Raw genomic sequence first — 23,459 nt, 5'->3', positions numbered from 1 at the left:
TTATTAGGGTTGTAGGAACATTCTGAACTCCTTTGAGATCACACCTGCACTTCAAAGAAGTTTAAGGAGGACTATTTTCCAGGGACTCCGCCCTTGTTACATGAACTGCACCTTTACCAGGCTGGTATATCAACCAGATCAAATTGCTCAAGTAGCCACAGCTGATTTAAAAGGAAGTGAAACCCCCTCTCATGCATTACTTGCAATGGACACTCAGAAAACTCTGGGGACAGGCATCTCACCCACTGTGTCAACTTGTAGCCTTGGGAATAATATCTTTCATTAAGCCAGAATCAGTAGTTGTCCCATCTCAAGCTGATCTGCTCCCTCTCCAACTCCCCTGCACTCTCTGTCACCACCAGCAGCGGTTCTCCCGCAGCTCGAGGAGGAGCTCCTGCGGCTCCTCCCATTAACTGTCTGGGGTTAAAGCTCCAAAGCGGAGCCCTGTCCATCACCGTCGAGATTTCTGGGACTTTCCTCCCGCCGCCACCACCGTGAGCTAACACAGCTGTGTTTGCTGAAGGCTCATCTCGCTGTCAGCCCTGAACTGCCCTTGGCTTGTGACTGCTGTTTAATGCTGGTTTGCTCTCCTGCAGCTCAGCACCACCACCTCTCACCAGCATAGAGTCCAACAGCAGCCAGACAGAGTTACTGCCTTCATGAGCTTAACCCAGCAGAGCTGCTAGCAGTCATCACCCAGTGCTCCTTACTGATCCACATTTCACTCGTGTTTTTTGGACGAGGACCATGGTTTGCCCACTGGAAGTCCAGAGGGCACCTCCTACAACTCTACCCCACCAGCAAGAGCATTCCCTCCCTGCAGAGTTCCCACAGCAGCACTGCAGTACAGGTCAATTATCAGGGAGGGAGGCTGGGAAGGAATTTCTTTGGAGCTTCTGACTTTTCTGTGCAAAACTCACCTTCAGTTACCCTGAGAAGCTCTCCTAGGCCTGACAAGGAGAAGATACACACAACATCATCCTCACACAAAGCCCACAGCCCACTGCCTTCAGTTAACTCTGCACTCATCCTTCTGAACCAGAAGCAGAGGACTACCAATCTCCAGTTGTCTCTCTCATCAGTAGAGAGGCACTGGAAGTGCCACCCCAGGAAGCCAGAGAGGAGCACTTTGCTTCAAGGGCTCCTTTCTCTAAGGGGCTCTTCTCCCAATGTGTGGGGCAGGCCTCAGTGCAGAGTGAGCTGCCTGCACCCCAGGCAAGGTAGAGCAGACTCGCAAATCACAACTGAGAGCAGCAGTTTTGGCTAAGCCTGGATTACATGACACATCTTGCTTGGGAAAACAAGCCTCCCACCCCAGTGGCATGAGCAACAGTTCAGCAATTTTAGGGATGCAAGGTAGGATGCATGGTTCCCAAGTAAGACATGCTGCCAGGTAGCTGCTACGAGACCTTCGTCCAAGACAAGCAGCCAGCCATTCATGGCATGTGGGAAAATAAGATTAATTTATTAACCTAAATTGGAGCACCTTAGGTACATTCCTAAGCAACAGCTTAGGAAACTTCCTCAGAGTGGCTCAGCAGTGCCATTTGCACACTGACACCAATTACTGAGATACCCTTTGTTTAATATTTCCATGGGATTAGCATCATTACCGCTCCATGGTTTAGCACTAATACCCTGACCTAGCTAATAAAATTAGTTTTATGACATTTCCCACTTTGTTTTTGTCATTCTTGGCACAACTGTACAGTCTAAAAATCAAGATTCCATTTCTTTTATCCAAGTGCTTGGCTGTGCTACTGCACAGCAGCTGACATCAATCACAGCAAAGAGCGTCCTTAGTTAAAGAGAATATAGACTGCACAACGCTTTGGAAAAGGAATGCATGGACTGGAAAAAAAAAAAAAGGAGAAGAGATTCCTTTCCACTCTGTATGCTTTCCAAAATGTAAATTCTATTTGGTACAAGAACTACTTCAGTCTTTTCCTCTCATCACCACCATGCTCATGTTCTATTGTGCATTTACATAAGCCTACATAATTTTAATCGTTTTGTTAGCAAACAATAATTTAGTTTTCATGCAAACTAGAGCTGAGGACCTGAATCAGGTTTCTCCAGCTTTGCCCCAGATTTCACATGCAATATTGGGCAACACAGGGTGCAGCTCCACCCTTTTTTCCCCGAGAGAGATAGAATACTAGACGACCGGACAACCATTATCTAACTCAAAACTTCTGATAAGGGCTTTGGGAATTCATTAAATGAAAAATAAAAAGGAACTGAAGTCGGTACCCGTCAAGGGTCAAGGTAACCGTATTCTCTTCCAGAGAAGAGAATACCTTCCAGAGAAGGTATTTCCATTTATCCTCCCCATGATGTTCCCATGACGCTTGCGTGGGAAGAATGGCAATATTTCCTCAGTTACTCAACAGCAGGAGCTCCCTCCTGGCAGCGGTGCTCAGGAGGCGCCTCAGGGGCGAGGGGCTGGTGCCCTGCAGCAGCTCTGCCCCGGCGCAGCGCACCGGCCCGTCCCGCCGCCCGCACGCCGCTCCTCAGCAGCGCCCTGGAGCCTCCTGCTGCCCAGGGCTCCTTCCCCAGCCCCACGGGGAGCAGGTTCAGACCTCCAGCCCCTCCTCAAGCCTGCCCTGCTCCCTCAGGACTCTCTGGCTAGTTCATGCAAGCCTCTGGGGAGCTCAAAAGCAGCAATTAAACATCCAGGTGATCTCACTGCCAACACCAACAATTTTTGCTGTCGGCTGCGGTTTGATGGCAGCTGCTGCCAGCACGTCATCCACGGGACAAGCCACGGCAGCCGCCAACTCCTTTCCGACCCGTTTGTTAACAGCGGCTCTAATTCATGAGACCTAAGCCAGCCGCAAGACAGACACGCAAGAATTGCAGGCTATCCGGTTATCCTAGACGGCTTTTTCGGCAGCCGGTCGGGGAAGCCCGATGCGTGGCAGTTCCATCATTAGAGCAGCCAAGCAGCAGGAGTGGATGAGCATCGCCCGCCGCCGCCTCCCCGACAGCGGCTCGCCTTGTGCCGCTCGCCGCCTCCGACCCCTACTGCCCGTCACTCACCTCGGCTCGGCTCGGCGCGTCTCAGCGCGGCGCGGCCCCGCAGCGTCTTAAAGAGCCGGGGAGGAGCCATGAGGGGCCCGGCCCCGCTGCTGGCGCGGCGCTTTCCGCGCTGGGCCGTCCGAGGGCGAGGGACGGAGGGTTCGGCCCTGCCGGGGCCACCCCGGGCGGCAGCAGGATATGTCCCAGCTGCAGCCTCGGACCGCGGGACCCCAGCTTGTGGTTTTACCCAGTTTTGGGATTTTGCTTGACATACTTGCAGGCACACTTGACCGTGTTTCCCCAGAGCACAGGGAAAGGATGCAGGGGTCGGGAAAGAGGTTTCCCAGGACGTGAGGAGCGGGCGAAGGCAGGAAGCCGTGTCCGGCTCGTGGGAGCCTCGGGGGACTCGGCACCGCAGCTCCCGCTGAACCACTGCTCCAGTGGGGACTGATCAGGAGGGGCCTTAATAGTTTTCACAAAAAGCCGGCGATTAGGGCTGTCTACAGCATGCTGGAGAAAACTGCCCGAGGCTTCAGCTGCCTTTTATAAGTGTCCCCACCTCCCAGTTTCCCAGGGCTGTCGCACACTGGCTCTGTCAGTTTCAGGATTATGCACTGGGCTCCCTATGTCTAGAGGGAGATACGGGTTTATCCCCTGCTCGTTATTAATCCAATACCAAATCACCTACTCGTTGCCCACAGGAATGCCAGGCAGCACGAGAACGACCTTTTCACACACACCAGAGATGGAGCTCCAGGAATGAAGCCCAGCGAGGTTGCTGGAGGCAGCATCTCCTGCACAAGCACTGTGCAGTGAGATGGGCTGAGTGCTGGCTGGGGTGAAAGAGATCCCGCGGAGCTGTTGGCACAGACAGCTGGGTGACATGCCACCTGGGCCCAAACTGCCTGTACTGTGAGATGACTGAAAATTACCTCCACACCAGGTCAGAGAATGAGTTACCTCTTCCCTCCCCTTAATATGTTCTTTCCATGTACTGCAGCCAGTGTGCTGGCAGCTGCAACTTGCTGAGATTTTTTGCTTTCCAGTTTTTAATTTGCTTTTTTAATTTGTAATGAATTTTGAATGAGCAGACTTTGCATGATTTATGCACATCTCGGAGTCCTGCTCCATAAGCAAAGACAGTATCTGTTCCTGTGGAGCAAGTTGGTGTTTGCTGTGAGCAAGACCAAGAGTCTGACCTCAAGCATCATAGCAAAAACTTTATGCTAGGCTTTGAGGGAAGCGAGCACCAGGAGAAGCAGAAGTGTTAGCAACTGTTGTTTCTTGAATTGGAGGTCGCATGAAGGGAGAGGAAAAGTCGGAGATGCTATGCGAGGCTATGAGTCAGAGCAGGCTGACTCCATTTGCTGCAAGAAATGCCTGTGCTCTCTTGTCCAACTTATCCTGCTCCCAGCCCTGCTGGAACTGTGTATGATGATGATAAGTTATTTACCATGTATCCTCAGGTAGCCTCCAGAGCTAATAGATTTTGTCTTTTGATAACATTTCCTACAGACTATAAAAAATAATCAGCAGAGATCCCCATAGGGAGAGAGCTTTGCAGACCTCTCAAGGTCTGACCAAACTCAAAGAAAGGAAATTCTCACTGTGACTAAGGGGCCATGCTGGTATGAAATAAAACACTTTTCAGTGGTGAGGCATTGCTGAGTGAGCTAGAAGACAATCTGACATCCATTACTAGTACTTAGTTTGTCAGAAACAGAGTACCCATGAGGGTCAGACATAAGTATATCAAGCAAGTCTATTAGTATAGGAACAATGTTAAGGATACATTACTGCAACACTTTGGAATAATACCTTGGAATGAAGAAAAACAAATGAAAGAATGAAACAATTTACCACATACTTTATTGATATGGACTATTTTTGTCAATAAATTTTATAAATATAAGTATGCATAGGTAAATTTGTTATCTATAAATACATAGTTATTTTATTTATAAGCATACTTATTCTCTCTCTTCTGCAGGTCTCTTTTTATCTGTTTCTTTCCTGAGAGCATAGTTCAGAATTCATTTAAGATAAAGCCTGGATCCAGCCCTGCTGCATTCCTCCTTGCTGTCCTGCACTCCTTCAACCTGTGTCATGGTTTGATGCTGACGCAATGCCAGCGCCCCCATGAAAATGCACCTTCCCCAATAAGTGCTGTGAGATGTGATCAGGAACAGAGCAGAGCAGGCCCAAGCTTAAAAATAAAAGAGAAAGAAACTTTATTAAGCTACTACTACTATAATAAAAGACACACAGAATTCGGAATGAAAACCCTCCAAAACACTCCTCCCCTCACCCAGTTTCCATCAAACCACAGTGAGACAAAACCCTGGATTCCTGATCACATTACCACCCTTCATATAATCAATTCTTAGTTTATCAAGGGAGAGAGGAGTCTCTCCTGTACCATAGCCACCCAGAAAACACAACTGCCACCCTTCTGTGTTTCTATGTCACACATGGCAAGCGCCCAAAGAAAATCTGCCAGTGTGACACTCTCCATGTCACAGTGCTCTCACCACCGTGCATGGACAGACTGCCCATAGGGCTCCTTTAAGGATGCTTTGCCAAGGACCAAAAGAAACAACAGTTCAGTTTCTCATTTTTGGGACCACAGTCCCCACCCCCCCATTTTCCTCCTCCCCTGGGGCCGAGGGTCTCAAAAACAGAGATCATCTTCTTCCTGAAGACAGAGGGCACCACCATACCCTCCTCAACTCTTCTCTGTTCACTCCATTCCTGCGCTTGCAGTTGCTAGAGCAGGTCACTTGCACTCCTGCACTCTCTTGGCCCAAGTCATTGCATCCCCCTAAAATGCAGTTTCTGTTCCAGGAGAAATTGGTTCAGTTTATGGCTAACAGGAAAAGTCCAGCAGAATTTCTTCTTCTAACATCTCAGGTCTCAGACTGTCTCTCTTCTCTTTCAAATCGAGGAGGAGTAATAGTTCACAAAGCTTTCATTTCACAGGAAAGGGTTAAAAGTCTCGGAGTCCCCGGACGGCTGGAAACTTGACTGCCCAGAACTCCAACTCCCCCACTGGGCACCTTCCCCCCTTACTCCTTCTCCTCTGCGGGCAAATTCCAGGTGCCATCAGGCTGTCTCTTTCCCTCTTGGGGGGAACAAAGGCATCTCCGCTTCTCTCCACCCTTCTGTCCACAGGGGCTGGCCCGGTTCCAGTCCTTCAGCCCCCTCGGCCTACCTCCCTCAGGCCGCATGGCTTCCCCTCCGCCACCCAGCCCGTGGCTGGGCAGGGGAGATCTGCACTGCACTCTCTGACAACCAGAACCAAAGAGACAGTTCCCCTGGGAGTTCTTGCTTTTAACCCCCTGTGTTCTCAGAGGCGTGTCCATGCCTTCAGTGGTCACTCCAGGTGCCAATATCCAAACCTGACCACTGATAGGTTTGACCCCAACTTCCTGAAAAAATTCACCTCCGTGTCAAACCATGACAACCTGTCATCCTGAACATGCCTACCATTGTCCAAGCAGCCCCACTGCCCTCTCCACCTTATGCAGCACCCTCCTGACCTGATCCTATCCTTCCCTGTGTTCCTGCCTAACACCTGCTGTAAGCTGTTCTTTCTGACTCACCCAAAATTTCAGATGATGCCTCTACTCACTGACCTGAGAAAAAATTTCCACCTAACCACCATGGCAGGCTCCTGTAGGCAGCCTGGCTCCTGCAGTCTGCCAGCTTTTAGTCTGGCTTTTGCCATTTTGAGCTCAGCAGATTATAATTAGGACAGTTTATTTCTGAAAAGCAGTGTTCAAGTGTATTAACAGCTCATGTTCCTTTCCCCTGCTGATTCGGCAACTCGGGGGGGGGGGGGGGGGGGGGGGCGGGGGTTGGGGGTATGTGTGTTTCCTCTCTGTTCTTCTGCTTCCTTAGCCATGGGAAAGTCCACAGGCTCTACACTAGTTCTCCCTTCACATGTAAAATTAACCTGAAGCACGTTTGTCACCTCAGAACAAATTTCTCAAGGTTTTAGCCATGCCATAATTTTATGCAAGGACTCAGCTTGTTTGACCTAGTTACTTCTCAAAAGACTTGGCACACATCAGTGTACTCAGGTCTTTTGCATCCACTAAGTACCTTCCACTCATCTGGGATTATCCTTGTTTGATCTGGTAAGCATGGCCCCATGCCTGCTTATGGCAGAGTCAATCTGCTCTGCTGGTAACCTTTGCTATAATTTTCTGAAAGTTTATTCTAGTTAGTCTAGATTTTATTTTGCAGGGGGTATATTATATTCTGATACTATTTTTTTTGCCAAAACTAGTTTTATCCAAATACTGTTACTACTGACTAACTACCTTAAGTATATTCTCTCTCATAAGAGCATAATTTTAGCTATTTTGCCTATTGGGAAAGCTATTTTGAAGCTAGCATAGAGTTTATTATTTACCAGCCTAGGAGGGCAGACACTGTGCAGTGCTTCCCATGGTACCTTGGTTAATTTCTCAGTGGCCATCCCTCAAACTTGCCTCTCATAAAAGAGATTTTCAAGGGCAATATCAGCAAGTGAAAAATTAATTTGTGCCCAGCATTACCCAGATTTTGTCCTATCACAGAGGGAACTATGTGTTTAGCTAATTTCCTTGTCTAAGCATCCATGCATCTCAGCAGTGTTATACATTTATTCTACTATAAATACGATAATGATAAATTTGTGAAGTTTGCACAAATTAATGAAAATACAACAGACAATTCTAGAGTTTACCAGAGCTGAGATTTTTGGTTTTTGTCCCTTCAAGTCCAATGTACAGATATGGAAAACATTCTCAGTATGAGAAGATTGTGCTTTCTAAGGTTATTGATTTCTTTATTATTGGTCATGTTTTTATTTTATTTTGCTTTAGAGGCTCCAGGCAGAAATGGAGGCAGCTTCAGAGCTGCCCGCTGTTACAAGTGAGTGCTGGTGGGATTTTAAGGAGATTGAGCATCGGGTTTTGACTTGGAGGCTCTTGGATTCCTCTCCAGTTCAGCAAAGTTTTTGGGACCCAGGGTGTTCCTAGTCCCCCAAGGAGATGGATCTGTTCATCCTGAGGGTCTTGCATGCAACACTTCAGCCTAATGTGAGACTTATCTAAATGAAACACATGGTTTGCATCTAATCCTAAATTTAGCGAGGTAAAGCACAGTGTAGGCTGCCAGTGATGAAATTATCAGATCACAGCACTGTAAAAACCCAGAAAAACATTGAAGTTACTATATTGATGTTCTAAGGGTTTGAATGGAGGTTTCTGAAAAGTCTGGGGAAACATGATCTCTATTTTAAATGCCAGCTCAGCAGAATATGAATACCTGGACTAGTAATGATGTCACCTCCCTGGCAGGAGGCATAATCTAGGCTGAAAGTATTGGTTTCTTTAATAAAGCTCATTTTTTTTCACTGTATGCTCACAAGGCCAGATTATCCCTTGTGTTGTGCCATGGAAAAACCTGCAGGCAAGAGCTTTAGTAATCTCAACCATGTACAAGTTCTGTTGCTGACTGACAGGATATCATTAGCAGAGGACAGAATTTGAGGACCCACACAGCTTGTTCTAATAATACTGTTACTGATTTTGAGGAGGGCTGGGAAATGTGTTTAATATTAGATATAAAGCAAAGAGGGGATAGCCAGGTGAAACTCTCTGACTCTGCTGTTTTCAGAAAGCTTCCCAGCTCCATCAGGCTGCTGAGGGAGTTACCTGGATAGCAGATAGCAGTTTCTCCAAATACATAATGTCAAAAAGCACTAGTTGGACTGAAAAAAGAGCCTATATGATCTTTTTTCCCCCATATTGTTCCCTTTCTCAATAACTCTTAAGACTCTAAACCCTTCAGCATCATGCCAGCACCTCTGCATGCAGCTTCTTGTCCTGATAAGAGGAGCAAGCTCAAAGGCATGTTATGCCAGGGTGTTACATCACCTGTGAGCAACCTTCCTCAGAGCCACTGGCAGTCTTGTGCCAGAGCTCTGTGCTTGAGTATTGTGAGAAAGACGAGGGTGGACAGTTTCCAAGTTGCATTGTGTTGCCATTACGTGAAGTTTCCAGTGTCCTTACATCAAAGGAAAAGCATTTCAGGCTCCACAGAAATAGCTAGGGGGTGGTCAACAGTAAACCCAGCAATGTGCTGATGCTTGCTGCAAACCATTGCTACAAAAGCTGTCCCTGCCTGTGGCAGCACAACACACTAAGATGTAATGATGCTTTACCTTTCCCAGGCTAAGAACATCAGATGTAGAGAAAGGAAGTGAAAAATTTGGCAGAAAAACTATCCCCTTGAAGAAGAATAAGCTATTGAGTGTGATGGGGCTGGTAGTTTCCAGCATGTCTCCTTGCAGCCAGCAGTGCTTTAATTACTCTGACTTTCTGCAGAGGGGCTTGGTGGGATTTTGTTCTCATCTGAACAAAACATGACAAGACTCCTTTTTACTGACTCTAATGCCAGTGACAAGCACATGTCATTTGGGAGTGTATGAGCATGCTGTGAAGCCTGTTTTTCTCCAGCAGTAGAAAAGGAAAGGGTAGGCAAACCTTGCCTCACATTCAACCTCCTCGGGGGAGAACGTCAGGACTCTCCATAAATACAATTGTGCTTCATCAACAGCCACTGAGGGGGAATAGATGGCACTGGTCACCACCTTAGTGGTGCTTCTAAGGCTGGGTGTGGCAGCAGCAACAAGAACCAGCCATAAGATACAGCACCCCTCTGATCCCTTTGCCTGAAAACTAAGCACCTGAAGCAGGCTCTGTCTAAAAAAGCAAGGCTATTCTGGCTGCAGACAGCTTGGCAAGGGAGACCTGTGCCTGAGAGCCATTCCCAACCTACAGAGCTGCTGGCTTGGTGCCTAGCAGCTGTGAGTCTGAGCCCCTGTGGTGAACCAGCAGCAGCACTGTATTTGTGTGATGTCTTGCTCCAGTGGATACCAGCTACGGGTGAGGCTGCATTAGCTCCTGCCATGAAAGTGAGCTTCCATTAAGCTGTGGATGGACCCATTTCTGTCTCTGACATATCCCTGGTGTGCAGGATCCATGGCAGCAGCTGTGTGACTGTCTTGGTTTAAAAGACAAATATCTTCCAAGGAAGATGGAAAACTTCCTGGAATGGAAAGACACTCCCTCCCTTCCTCCCTCCAAATTATTGTGACTGTGTGACACAGTAGTAATACCTCACATCTGCATTTTGAAGCTGAACTGCTCACCTCAGTGCCATCTGAGAAGGAAAGAATACTTTGTCAATTCAATCAGCTAATCTGGTTATTAATTAATTTAGTTATCATCACTGATTGGAGTATTTTAATAACCTCTATCACTAAATAATATTTGAACCAGTAAAACCAGGTAATAACAGTACCATAGAAATGCTGATGGTATGCAAAGGTTTCAACAAGGAGAAGATGTCAGGACTAAGTGCTTGGAGATGTGTTTGCATTAACCTAAAAGCCATTGCAGTGCACAGTGAGCACCCAATGCGAGCTGCCCAGCAGAAACTGCTCATTTGGGATGCTATTTTCCCCCATCAGCAGATATATCCATCACCCAGCACTGACATTGGAACTCCCCATATCCCTTGGCCCCATTGCTCATTCCTACTCCCATTCTTTACCCCTCTTATTGGCCACAGCATTAATCTGGATGCTCAACAATCCCCAGTTAAAACCAACTGCAAAAATCCTACCTAGTGGCAATGCTGCATCATCAGGAACAAATCATTGCAAGGCACTCTGCTTGTCTGTGGTTTCTTTGGATAGCAATTTATGACCCCTTCCACACACAGCGAGTGAAAACAACTGTGCTTGGGAAGAGCACTTTGGCCAGCTCTTGCACATCACACAGTCTTGGCAGTGATCCTTTTTTCTTGGCACAAATACAGAAGCTTTGGGAGGCTGGGGGTGTCAGAACCTCGTCTGCACGGTGCCGATGGTCAACTTTCAGTGCTTGGCTTAGTCATTATTATTAATGCTGCGCTCAAATTATGACAACCACTGTCATGTAATGCGTGGTCTGTGACAGCCACATACCGTCCTGCTATGACAGACCAGTGCCTGTATAGTACAGATCTCTTTTGCTGAGAAATGTGGCCATAAAAAAGCAATGAAAGAGCTGAAAGGATTCCTATGGAAATTTTATCACTTGGAAAGAAGATCCAGCATCAACAACAGTGAAATTCCATGGTCAGGAAAAAGCCCAAACAATTTCCAGTATTTTCCTTAATTGGATTACAAATGCCACCTTTGGAATACATTTTGAAATCAATTATTCTTTTCTCTTTGTTGTGCTGTCAGTTTGTTTTTTACACTTCATTAGGCAAGGCAATGAAATGAGGCTGTTGTGTCTCTTGTTGATTCTGCTTTGTGTTTGAAGTTGGTTTATCTTCCTACATGTTAGGCCACAGTAAACTGTTTTCTTTTCTAGCACAGATGAGATAGCTATCTGCACAAACTTTAAAAATAAGGGAATTAATTGACGAACACAGAGTAATTTCTGGTCTTCCTTGAAGTCTATGTTCTTCCATACACTTAATTAAAAGACATATTACACCATAAAAGAGATTGTAGGGAGGTTGAGAAGATAGCCTGCTTAACCCAGCCCCAAGAGGAGATGTACTAACAGAGATTGAAGGGGAGGTGGTTGAGATTTATTATCTAAAGGGCAGGGATTTAAAAAGATTTTTAAAAAGGAATGTTTTGGAGGTTGATTTGTAGGCATGAGTGGGGACACCATGGCAGGCAGAAGAGAAAGTGTCAAGCTCAGAGTAAGCATAGGAAGCAAAGAGAGTAAACAGGGTATATGTGTAAATAGGGGAAACAAGATGAGTTGTACTAAGGGAAACTGGAACAGGGATAGGTAGGAAGATAATATGCAAGATCCTAGTGGGAAACATTCTGGAAGAGGACAAAAAACCAGCATTTGATGCTGTTTGAGACTGGAGACTGACCTAGGGAGACAGTTATCAGCATGAGAGAGGTTTTAGTAATAGGTTAAAAAATATTTTAAAATTCAGAAGTTTATTAACTCCAAACTGGTAATGAGAGGCAGGAATACATGTATTTTCTGCATTCCTTGCAAGTTATGTTACTGCTTGTACAGTTAGATTTATCTTTGGGGTTGTTTTTGGGTTTGTTTTTTTTTTGTTTTGTTTTGTTTTTGGGTTTTTTTGGGGTTTTTTTTTGGGTTTTTTTGGTGGGTTTTTTTTGTTTGTTTTGTTTTGTTTTATTTTGGTTTTTTTTGCTTTTTTTTTTGTCCTAAGGTTTTTTTTTTCCTGCAGCAGTTCAGATGTCCAAAAGCTTTAATAAACAACACATTAATTGGAATTTAAGGGTGATCTTTTCTTACCACTGAAAGGCCTGTTCTCTTAACTGAAAATAATTTGCACATTTCATCAGAGACTGAATTTTAAGTCAGAAATGTATATAACCCTCTCTATCTATCTATCTATCTATCTATCTATCTATCTATCTATCTATCTGAATACAGATGTGGACCTGTTGGAATGGGTCTAGAGAAAGCCAGAACTGATCAGAGATCTGGAATACCTCTTGTATGAAGGCAGGCTGAGAGAGTTGTGGTTGTTCAGCCTAGAGAAGAGAGGACCCCAGGGACACCTTATAACACTTTCCAGTGCCTAAAAGGGGCTGACAAGAAAGCTGGAGAGGGACTTTTTACAAGGGCATGTAGTGACAGAGCAAGAGGAATGGCTTCAAACTGAAAGAGGGTAGGTTTAGTTTAGGTATTAGGAAGAGATTCTTTACTGTGAGGGTGGTGAGGCACGGCAACAAGTTGCAAGAGAAGTTGTGGATGCCCCATGCCTGGAAGTGTTCAAAGTCATGTTGACTGGGGCCTTTTTTGAGCAACCTGGTCTAGTAAAAGATGTCACTACTCATTGCAGAGGGTGTTGAACTAGATGGCCTTTAAAGGTCCATTCCAACTGAAATTAATATATGATTCTATGATATGGATGTCTGTGGTTTTTTGATCCTAGGCTATACACATTATTATTTATTCTGTCATTTGCTCAGCACTAGTACACACCCACCAGTCCAATGTAAATCACCCAAACATTTCTGCTCTCAATTGAAAACCTGTAAGTTATCATGCAGTTTAATACTATGCTTTGTGTGCACATAATAGCCTCAGTGACATGGTTCAGAGTGGGAAGAACAGCAGAGGGTTTTTGGCATTTCTCTCTCCCAGGGGCTGGTGTAGGCCATGCTAGAGCAGCTCTGGCTGCTGGCTGTTGCTGGGCTGCAAAACCCTCCTAAGAGTAGGTGATCCTCTCATCTAGCCAAGGCCGAGGCTAAATCAAGAGCCCACTAATCAGAGAATCATAGAATGGTTTGGATTGGAAAGGAACTTAAAAGTTCACTGAGTTCCAACCCTCCCCACCATGGCAGCTAAAAGAAGCCCATGGATTTCATTAAGTTTTGGATGGTTTTTCACTCCTTTTCCTTGGCCATCTTACCCCTGTCGAGTGAGGATGGCAGCTAGCACTGTGATCACTGAGCAGGGGCAATGAGTTTTAGAGAGCCATATCCCTATCACAGCTGGTTGCAACTGTAATTAAAGGTCACTAATTAAAGGTCAACACTCTAGTCTGAAGATTTAATGTTAGGCAATACTGTTATGGTTCTGGTCATTGAGCAAGCAGCCTGCTGTGTGTCTCTCCTCCACCAGACGTGGTTTCAGTCTTGTTCCTGCAGTGAGCCACAAGTTCTCTTTGTCCAACAGCAAATCCTCAGCACAACTCAGGCCAAACCCTGCAGAAACAGCAGTGGGCAAAAGTACAACAAACACTGAAAAATTTCGGCAGGTATTGCAGCATTAAAAGCTTATGGATTTTTCAATCCAAAACCTAACTGTTGTGTTTGCTTTACAAAAGAAATAAAAGATGTTAGTTTCCAGCCCCTAATAATTTGGTGTGAATCAGGCCTTGTAAAGGCCCCTTGGCATTGTATGCGTTCTTCCAAACCTGGCTTTTAATGTTTTAAGAGTAATTATGTGGGCCTGAAATTCACAGCTAAAATTTGTTTTGATTTATTTACATGCCATTGTTGTCAGGCAACCAGATACTGTTTTCAATTAGGCATTATGTTCCCAGCAAGAGGGTTAACAGAAATCAAAAGTAATTAGCTCTCCTAAAAAGCAGCCATTTTATGCCAAACAGAAGAGGATTTTCATTTTTGCAGAGATTTAAGGTAAAATAGAGCTGCTTTGCAGGTTAGCAGAATTTTTACTGTTTGGTGATACTTTTGATGGTCTTCAGAGAAGGAAATTGAGCAATTCAATTGCCTGTGGTGAATTTGGAGTCTGGTGGCAAAACCAGTATGGAAATCAGCTGAGAGATGAGTATTCAACCACTGGACAAGACTCACACTGATAATTTGGGGTAACCAATGCTAGTAGTTTCCATCAGCTGTTTTGCTTGAGCAGAGGGCTTCCCAAATTTAGGGCACACAGCAGAAGCCCCCTCATGTGCATATTGCCTCCTCTCTCAGCCGACCTGGCTTGCTCTTATCAGTTTGGTATTTCAGGAAAATGTTCCCTAAGAGCTGGTGTGCTTCAGGAGTACAGCTCTTGTTTGGAGAGATGGCAGGCAAGCTGGTTAGGTACTAAATCATTTTTTGATCAAGCAGATTGCTGTAGGGCATCTGGACACTGTGGAGGCTTGGAGGTGTTGGAGATTTCTATCAGTTTCTTTCCTTGCTTCCAGCCCATTGTTTCACAGCCCAGCTGGAATGGCGCTCAGCCAGACATTTTTTGGCCTCTTTGCCCATGTTTTGTTCATTGTGCTGGGATCTGATTGTATGTGCTCAAGCCTGTGCCAGCTCAGTGAGGCTTTCACCGTTGAGGATGGAGACCCTGCACTTGCCTGTGGATGTTTGTGGGGGTCAGCACATCACTGGGGCCTTGTTTGAAATGAGTTTGTATAAATGAGGAAACAATGGGTTTCCTGGTCCTGCCAGTGGAGACCATTGACAGCTCGCCTGCCATCAGGCATCAACACTGCTCTTGTTGCTTTGGACTTGTACAACCAGACAAACTCCTTCTTAAATGAGGAAAGACGGCGATTCTTGGAGTTGTTTATTTTAGCTACCGTAACTTTGTAAGATATTCAAATCTGTGTGAAAGTAATCCTTGTGTTTTCTATACTGATTACCTTAGTAATGTGTATGGAAGTAGTTTCTAGGCACTGTTCACTAACCTATACAAGCATTTCCTGATAATCATTTTGCTTTCATTGCCTTTTTGCTTCTCCTGCTCTCGCTGGATGGAAAATGCAGGACATAACATGTTGCTTAATCCTTTATTTTCCCCTATGCCTGGCAGTCTTTTTTGGCTCCTTCACTCCAAAGCCTTAATCTGACATATTTTACTCCTCCTTGCCCTAGACCAGCCCTCACATGCACAGACGCATGTGCACATCTATACATATCTATATACAAATTTATTATTTTCACATGGATTGGGAGGACAACGTGGTTTACATCATCTCACATCTATTGCCCTGACCTTTTCAAATAACTCATATGAAGTTTCAGTGCTATTTTAGTTTGTCTTAGTAGCAAGTTTGCAGTTGAATTTATATAGTATTTTATAGTTCCAGTCTTTTTTCCATAGTTCAACTGTACTTCAGGAAAGAAATGTTGGAAAAAATAAATATATATGAAATAAAATTATTGTGCAATATACCACTAATATATGAATATATCATGCAATATACTCTAATGTTAGAATTTCACTGTGCTATAAATAATTTCATGTATAGATGAGGAACAGGCTTTCAATTTACTACTGTCTGTCTGAATTAGTCATATATGGTGAATTTCTCTAAAGGGGTCATATTTGACCGAAGGTGTCTGTTATTGTTGGCATTAAGTAATATGCTTTCTAGAACTGCTAGAGTACTCATGGCACTAGACCAATTTGTTATTTTGGGAGTAGATAAAGTCTTTGTTTAGCCTTCTGGCACTCAGTGCAGCTCTTAAAAATGGTTTTCTTTGTTTTGCTAAGGTTTTCTGTTCCTCTTAAATCTATTCTGGTCTATGGAGCTTTGTCAAAGGAGACAAGAGGCCTGAGTATTAGGTGTTCTCTTTCTTGGATGTCTTCCCAGAAGGCTCAATTTCAGGTGGGTGGGAGGGGGACACGAGCAGATAATGTACAATACTGTGTTTGTACATTGCAGTGTCAGCACTCCAGCATTTGTCTAAAACCAGCAGCTGTCACTGTTGCTGACATTCACTAGATGTCAGATAAGATTTTCATACTATACAATAGTACCTGGAGAAGCTGCATAATATTTTTTCCACTTAAAAGTGTTACCTCATTGTGTAGAACTTGGAGTCAAATCTGGTAGAGGACTTGGGCAGTTAAAGTGTGGGGATTTTTACATGATGGCAAAACTTACTCAGTTCCTGATTTTAAGATGGTTGGACCTGCATGTTTACACAGACCCAGAGCTGCACCAGCTCTGGCACAAATGTTACCTCGGGGTGTGGAGGATGCCAGAGACCAGCTGGGATCCTAAGCAAAATGTTCCTGCCCCGCAGCCATTGCTTAGTACACAGGCAGGATTGTTCTCGCAGAAATACCCTTGCCAGCTTCCCTGAAGGCAGCTTGTGGTGCTGCTGTGTGCAACAACCTTGCAATTAGAGCAGTTAACAAGAGTCTGGGAAACCTGGATTTAGATCTTTTTCCAGGCAAAAGGGATGCCAGCTGTCCCCTTGCCAGGCTCCAAGCTGACCTGTGGGAGGGGGATTGTCGCTTGTGGGTGCAAAGGGGTCCATGCTGTTGGAATAAAGGCTTATTCACCCTGCCTTATGCCTAGGCCTGCTTTAGTGCATCACTCAGGGACTGTGTCCTGAGCATCCACAGGGGTTTGAGCATATGTACTGCTCCCAGGTCTGTGGGCTTGATCCCAGCTGAGGCTTTCATCCTGTTACACAGTTAAGACAGACTTTTGTGAAGCTCAGGAGGTCAGTGGGCTCCACTGATTTACAATCCAGATCAACTTGCTAGATTTAGGCTCTGTACTTATGCTGCTTACACTTTTTATTGCAGAAGTTGCCAACAATGCCTTTTGTTTGGTCAGGGCATTGTTTGGTCAGTAAGTCTGCTCCCTGATAAAATGCCCACTTAAGGACATACTTAAGTCCCCATCAGCTCGAATGAAACTTAAGTAGGCTCTCCATAGTTTCTTTGCAGAACAGAACTATGACCCACAGGACCTGAATTCACTGTCCCTGCTCAGGCACTGTAGTCGGTAGGGGGCTGGTATTGCTATGCTATGGCTCAAGTCTGGGAGCTGAGTGAGGGTTTCAGGCTTTGATTCTGAGTCAAGACATGACCTTTGGATGTATAGCACAGAAATGGCACTGTGCTGTCTTTCTGTACTCTCCTGCCGTGGCATGTTTTCTAGAGAGTTCAACAAAGGTGGGAGACTTGAAACATTTTTTCATTTGAGGCTCATAAAATATCTTTCAGTCCTCAGCCTTTTGAACTGAAGCACTTCCATATTTTCTCAAGGCACTTATTAAAATGCCAATCAATGAAAAGATCTCCAGGAATCCAGTTTTCCAGGAGACAGCTCCTCATTCATCACGAGCTCCAACTTACGCTGCAAAAGGCTCAACTCAGCAAATGTAAACCCAAAAATTTACCTTAGGTACCAAGGGAGCCTTGCTGGGTACAATTCTGGCTTGCATTAGAATGTGTTTGAAGAGCCTGAATGCAGAGACTCGATATTGGAAATATTTATGATGGTTTGATAGCATATATTTGGAAATGTCACTCCAACAGCCTGTGGATCTCAGTCCAGCCCTCAGGAAAGCAGCAGGTGGGGGTCATTGATGCCCTGTGCTGCAGGTGCTCTGATAACAAAAGTTTAAATGATTTTTAGAGGGATGAAAATATGTTTCAACCCTTGGTTAATTTTTATCCAGTATGCGCCCAGTCTGTATAATTTAGATGGCTAAATGTCAGTTTGCAGTGTTGCTTAAAATGTAGGGCTGTACTTTGTAGTCTTTTAGTGGTTACTTGAGGCTTAGGCATCTGGATCTTCTGAAACTCAGCTGAGGAAGCTGATGTGGACAGTTCTGTGTCACAGGTAGGTGCAGTACCCCAACATCCCTGTTTTCCTGAGACCTGGGCTTCTGGCTCTACCCCCAACTTTTGGGGGGCTTGATAGGAAGGACATGTCCCAGCATCCTTTGTATATAATCTCCTAATTCTGGAATCAAGGCTTTGAAATCTCAGATATGTCCTTTGGTTTGTTTGGAGTTCATGTGAAGTGACAAGAGAGGGAGCGTTGGATGCAAAGAAGGGAAGCCACCCAAAGACAGCAGCACTTAGCTGATAGGGGCAGGCTGGTGGCAGCATTGATGAGGGCTTGAGAGGTACCAGTGTGCTTCAGGCCACATCCTGAAGTCCTCATGCTACTATTTGCTCAAGCAGACTGTTAACATCAGATGGTTTGTCTGTATGAGGTGAGGTAGAGACAGAGTAAGAGCATCAGTATTTGATGTCTCACAGTGAGGGAGGGAACGGCAAAACTACAAGTAAAGAGTATGCTTTAAAAACAATTTGAAGGGCAAAGAGGGGTTGAGGGGTTGGACAGGAAGGCAGGTCTCTTGGCTAATAGCTTGAATGGATTTTAACACAGAAGAGCATTGTGGGTACAAGAAGATTCAGCTGCTTTTTGATTCAGTGTTTTGGCCAACTCATCGCTTTGCTTGTTTTTGGCTGAGTGGCTGTAGTGGCTTGTCTCCATGGTCATTGTTGGCTCATCAGCTTTGCTCAATTGTTTGGCACTTTCAAAGGCACCAATTAAGGCCATTTCCTTGAACTTCATAATTAGAGACAGTGCTCAGTTCGTGCATTCTGGTTACTTGCCAGATCTGGTGCAGCTGTCCCATGTTTGGGGACTTATGTGCAGCTTTGTTTTGCGGAACTGAGATTTCTCCTGTCAGCAGAAGAAAAGTTTTCTACCTCACTTGAATTTCCCCAGGCCTAGAATGCTACCCAAGAGGGAACCCATGTTTCTTTTATTTTAAATAGATCTGCACAAACATCTGCCATAAAGGGGGCTTTGAATTACTGAGAGCAGGGGCAAATGGGAGAAATCCATAGGGTATGGGAACATTTTGTAATGCATAGGATTTGGGTCTTAATTTGAGTTTAGCCAAAAGAAAGGTGTCAAAATATTGATATTTCCAAATTCTCTGCTGCATGTATTAGAGTTGGCTGCTGAGATTTTACTTCATTTTGCATCAGGATTGTTGATACATGTCACTAATATAAATATTACTAAAAGTTTCATTTTTCTCCTTTAGCATGGCTTCTGGTGCTCTGGAGTTTTCAATTTCATAATTTTTTCCCTGACTACTTACTAAAAATACACATTTAATGGGTTACCTTTTTGGCTGGATAGATATTTTATGGTGTCATCAGTGATGTTTATTGAACAAAGCTACAGCCTGGGTCAAAAGTGGTACAAAATTGCAAGTGTGCATTCCTAATAACTTTTAACAGGAAAGTAATGTTGAAGAAATGTAGTCACCATCCTACAGTATCTGGCAGTGGATGCATTCTCCTACTTGAAGATTTCTTAGCATCACGTGTCATGTAAGGAAATAAAACATATGAGATTTTTTTAGATGAGAAGAGAGGTATATGGACATTTTAATCACAGTTACCCCAGCCAGGAGCCAAGCCCCACACAGCTGCTCATTCATTCCCCCACCAGTGGGATCAGGGAGAGAACTGGAAGGGTAAAAGCCAGAAAACCCATGGGTTGAGGCAAAGACACTTTAATACGGAAAGCTTAAGCTGTGCACACAAGCAAAGCACAACCAAGAATGAACTCATCACTTCTCATGGGCAGGCAGGTGTTCAGTCATCTCCAGTAGAGCCCCATCAGGACTTGGAATCACCAACATCATCACTCCAAACGTCACTCCCTTCCCTCCTTCTTTCCCCCACTTTATTTACTGAACATGATGTCAAATGGTCTGGAATACCCCTCTGGTCAGTTTGGGTGACATTCTGGGTGTGTCTCCTCCCAACCCCCCAGGTACCCCCAGTCCCCTCATCAGCATGGCAGTGTGAAAAGCAGCAAAGGCCTTGGGTCTGTGTAAGCTCTGCTCAGCAATAACAAAACAAAAAAATCTCTATAACAATAACAAAAAATCTCTGTATTATCAACTCTGAGTTCAGCACAAGTCCAAAACACAGCCCCACACCAGCCACTGTGAAGAAAATTAGCTCTACCCCAGCCAAAACCAGCACACTGTTTAGGAAGTTAGGATCAAAGAGCAGAAATGATGTTTCATCTTTCCTTTTTTTCTTAATGAATTAAAAAAGTTATTTATTCCAGTCCTGGGCTCTGGCAGCTTGAAATGCATGGATCTGGTAATGGCTGTTTTGCAGTAACAGCCTTCTCTCTTTTTTCCTTTTCTCAGCTCACCTATTTGTTTCAAATCTATCCATCAATTTCTCTAAGTCCTTGTAATAGGGTTTAATTGAAAGATCCAGAAGTTATCTGTTTCCAGATAGTAGTATAGTTAGGAATGAAAATTCAGATTGGCCCAGGTTATGCTGTAGAAGCAGTAAATGTACTTCTGCTACAGAAAATCACTCAATTTGCAATGTTTTGAATGAATGAGCAATCAAAGTGATAAATGTCATGCTTTTATAGTTTGTTTTTTTTGTTTTTTTCCCAGAAAGGGCTATTAAAAAAAAATCATACATCTATTTTCAATTCAGTACTCACGTGGATTCTGTTCTGAGATATGCAGAAGCTGCATCCTACTTGTGTTTCTGGTACCCATTTCAGCAAGTCACCCCAGCTGAAGGCACTGGGGGTTATACCACATGGATATGTTGGTCTCTGCCCAGGACCACATGTATATTCCCCATGTAGTGTGTACAAACACCCTGTGGTGAATAAACACTGGTCCAAGGGGTCCCATCAAATGTAATCATTGACAGAACTGGTTTTGGATGAGGTAATGAACTTGGGCCTTCCTTTGCATCCATGAAACAATCTTCTGCTTTTGAAAAAATTGACTAAGAAGCTTATTTGCCAGTAGATTTCCGTGCTGAACAAATGAATGCAGGAAGTAAGAAGAACTAAGTACAACAGCAGATGTAGGTAAGGAGTTAATAGCCCAGAAGGAGCAATGAAAGTTTTAGAATGAGGAGGTTTTCCCCCACTGCAGTGTTACGACTCTCTTATATTGTGAAAGGGAAGATGATTAACCATAGCTGTGTTGCTATATTGTTGTAAAATGCATGGGATTGTATCTTTCAAGGAGACTAACTAATGATCCAGTAGCATGGATAACGAACTGCAGATTTCTCTGCATGACAAGACTAAGTTGTAATAACAACTTGGGAATAATTCTGGTACATTTTTCCATTAACAAAAGTTTAATTTCTGGAACTTTGACAGATTTTTACAGTAACATAGACATTTCATACCACTGAAACCCACATCTTTATTACAAAGCCAAACTGTTCTCTCTGAAACCACATTATGCATGTTGTAACATTACTCTCTCACAGATGATGAATACTTAGGACATATTTTTCCATGTGAATCATCCATTCACTTAAAAATAAATTCTCTTTGCACAAAATACAACCAAGTGACACGTTTTGTAGGTTTCTCTCTCCTTTTCATTAGCTTACCAATGGTTTTTTACTGCCTCAAATAATTTTCGGATGATTTCATTATTTTTCCTCCTTACCCCTTCCTTCTCTTCTTTTCAATGTAATATAAAGCAGTTTCCAGCCTCACTTTGTTGCAAGCACAGCTCAGTAAAATCAGTGACTAAGAACTGATCTTGCAGCAAGATGAGTGCAAATAGAACTGTAGTGTTCCTTGAAACCAGTTCACACAGCTGTATATGAAATTGCCCAACTGCATTTCTCTGCTGGAAAAAGCCCTTAAAGAGAGAGCCATCATTGCAGTTCCCAAACCTGGTCCCTGAAGAAAACAGTCTCCACAATTTTTTTTTCTTTCCTTCAAAACTGGAAGGGGGCGTGAAAAGCATATGTTGTTGTAATGTTGGTGCTCTGGGTGAGCATCCATCACCAGATACTAAGTCTTGCCACAGGTGATATGGTTTTCATGGTTATTATCTGACTGTTTCACAGCCCCAGATAAAAGATAAACAACATCCTAAGTTCCAGGACTGATTAGTTTTGATAATTGTTCTGCTGCTTGCTTTGTGCAATTTACTTCTATAAAAACACGCTAGGGGAATAATTAGTCTAGTGTACCATGGCACAGTAATTTCCTATATAATTTCATCCAACTGCTGCAGGAACCCATTTGAGCAATTGTTAATTAATCATTAGCAGTCATTAACTTTGGATAGCAATGATTGCTAATCAAGATTTTCATGCTGCATTTTTCATTTCTGAAGGTTCCTAATTAATCAAATTAGTAACATTTCTTGTTATTTGAGAAAAAGAAACAATATGTTTCTAGCAGAACTGTTAGTTGCGTCTTTGCCTTTAAAATCCTTGCATGCCTTCACTCTGGCTGCTTTTTTGCTGCATAAATTGCTGGAAAATATTTTGCAATTTAAAGTAACAATGCTCTCTCATTGTTCATGCTATTGGCAATTATGCTGCTAGGAATAACCATGAAAGTAGTGACACCACTCCAACTCTTCCCCTTATGGTTAATTTTCTTTGCCTTATACCTCATGTCTTTGAAAAAAAAAATAAACCCCAAATATTTATAGTACTTTTAATGCCAGCTTTTTCTCAGTGGTGTAGCTAATAATAATCTATTTTGCTATTAGTGTACCCTTGTGGCCCATCACCACCATGCTTGTAGATGAGGTATATGTTGCTACCTCAAGATTTTGTGCACCTCCTCAACAGAGGAACAATTAATTCTTATTTTCTCTTGCACTGAAGTGACTTTGCAGAGTCCCCTTAGAAAGAATAGAGTGGCACAGCCCATGGATGACACTGGGGTGGAAACTTTCCCTTAGGGAGAAAGGTTGGCCAAGTATCTCTGCTTTTCTTCCTCCACGCCTTTGCCTGCTACACTGGATAGCAATGGTGGTGGGAAGAAAGGAGTAAAGGTTGAGCAGAGCTACAGCTGGGCTGCACCACATCTCCAGCAAGGACCTTCACCCTCTGTAGCTTGGCCAGGCTGCACCAGGCCCACATAGAACTTAGGGTGATCACATGGGACAAATTGGACTTAGAGAGTCAAATATTTCCCCTTTCTGAGGCAATGGAGAAGCAGCCCAGAAGCTGTCAGGTTAACAGTGGAACCTTTGCAAGCACTGGGAGGAAAAGGGCAATGGGCTTTCTAAACTAGTAACAGCTCCAGCACCCTGGCTTTAGGCACGAAACTCCCATATATGTGCCTTCACTTTGGCCAGAAATGTTAATAATTAACTCTCGGGGCATGAA

The sequence above is a fragment of the Vidua chalybeata genome, chromosome 5, assembly GCF_026979565.1.
Source record: "Vidua chalybeata isolate OUT-0048 chromosome 5, bVidCha1 merged haplotype, whole genome shotgun sequence".
Lineage (NCBI taxonomy): Eukaryota > Metazoa > Chordata > Aves > Passeriformes > Viduidae > Vidua > Vidua chalybeata.
This window is presented reverse-complemented; position numbering follows the sequence as displayed.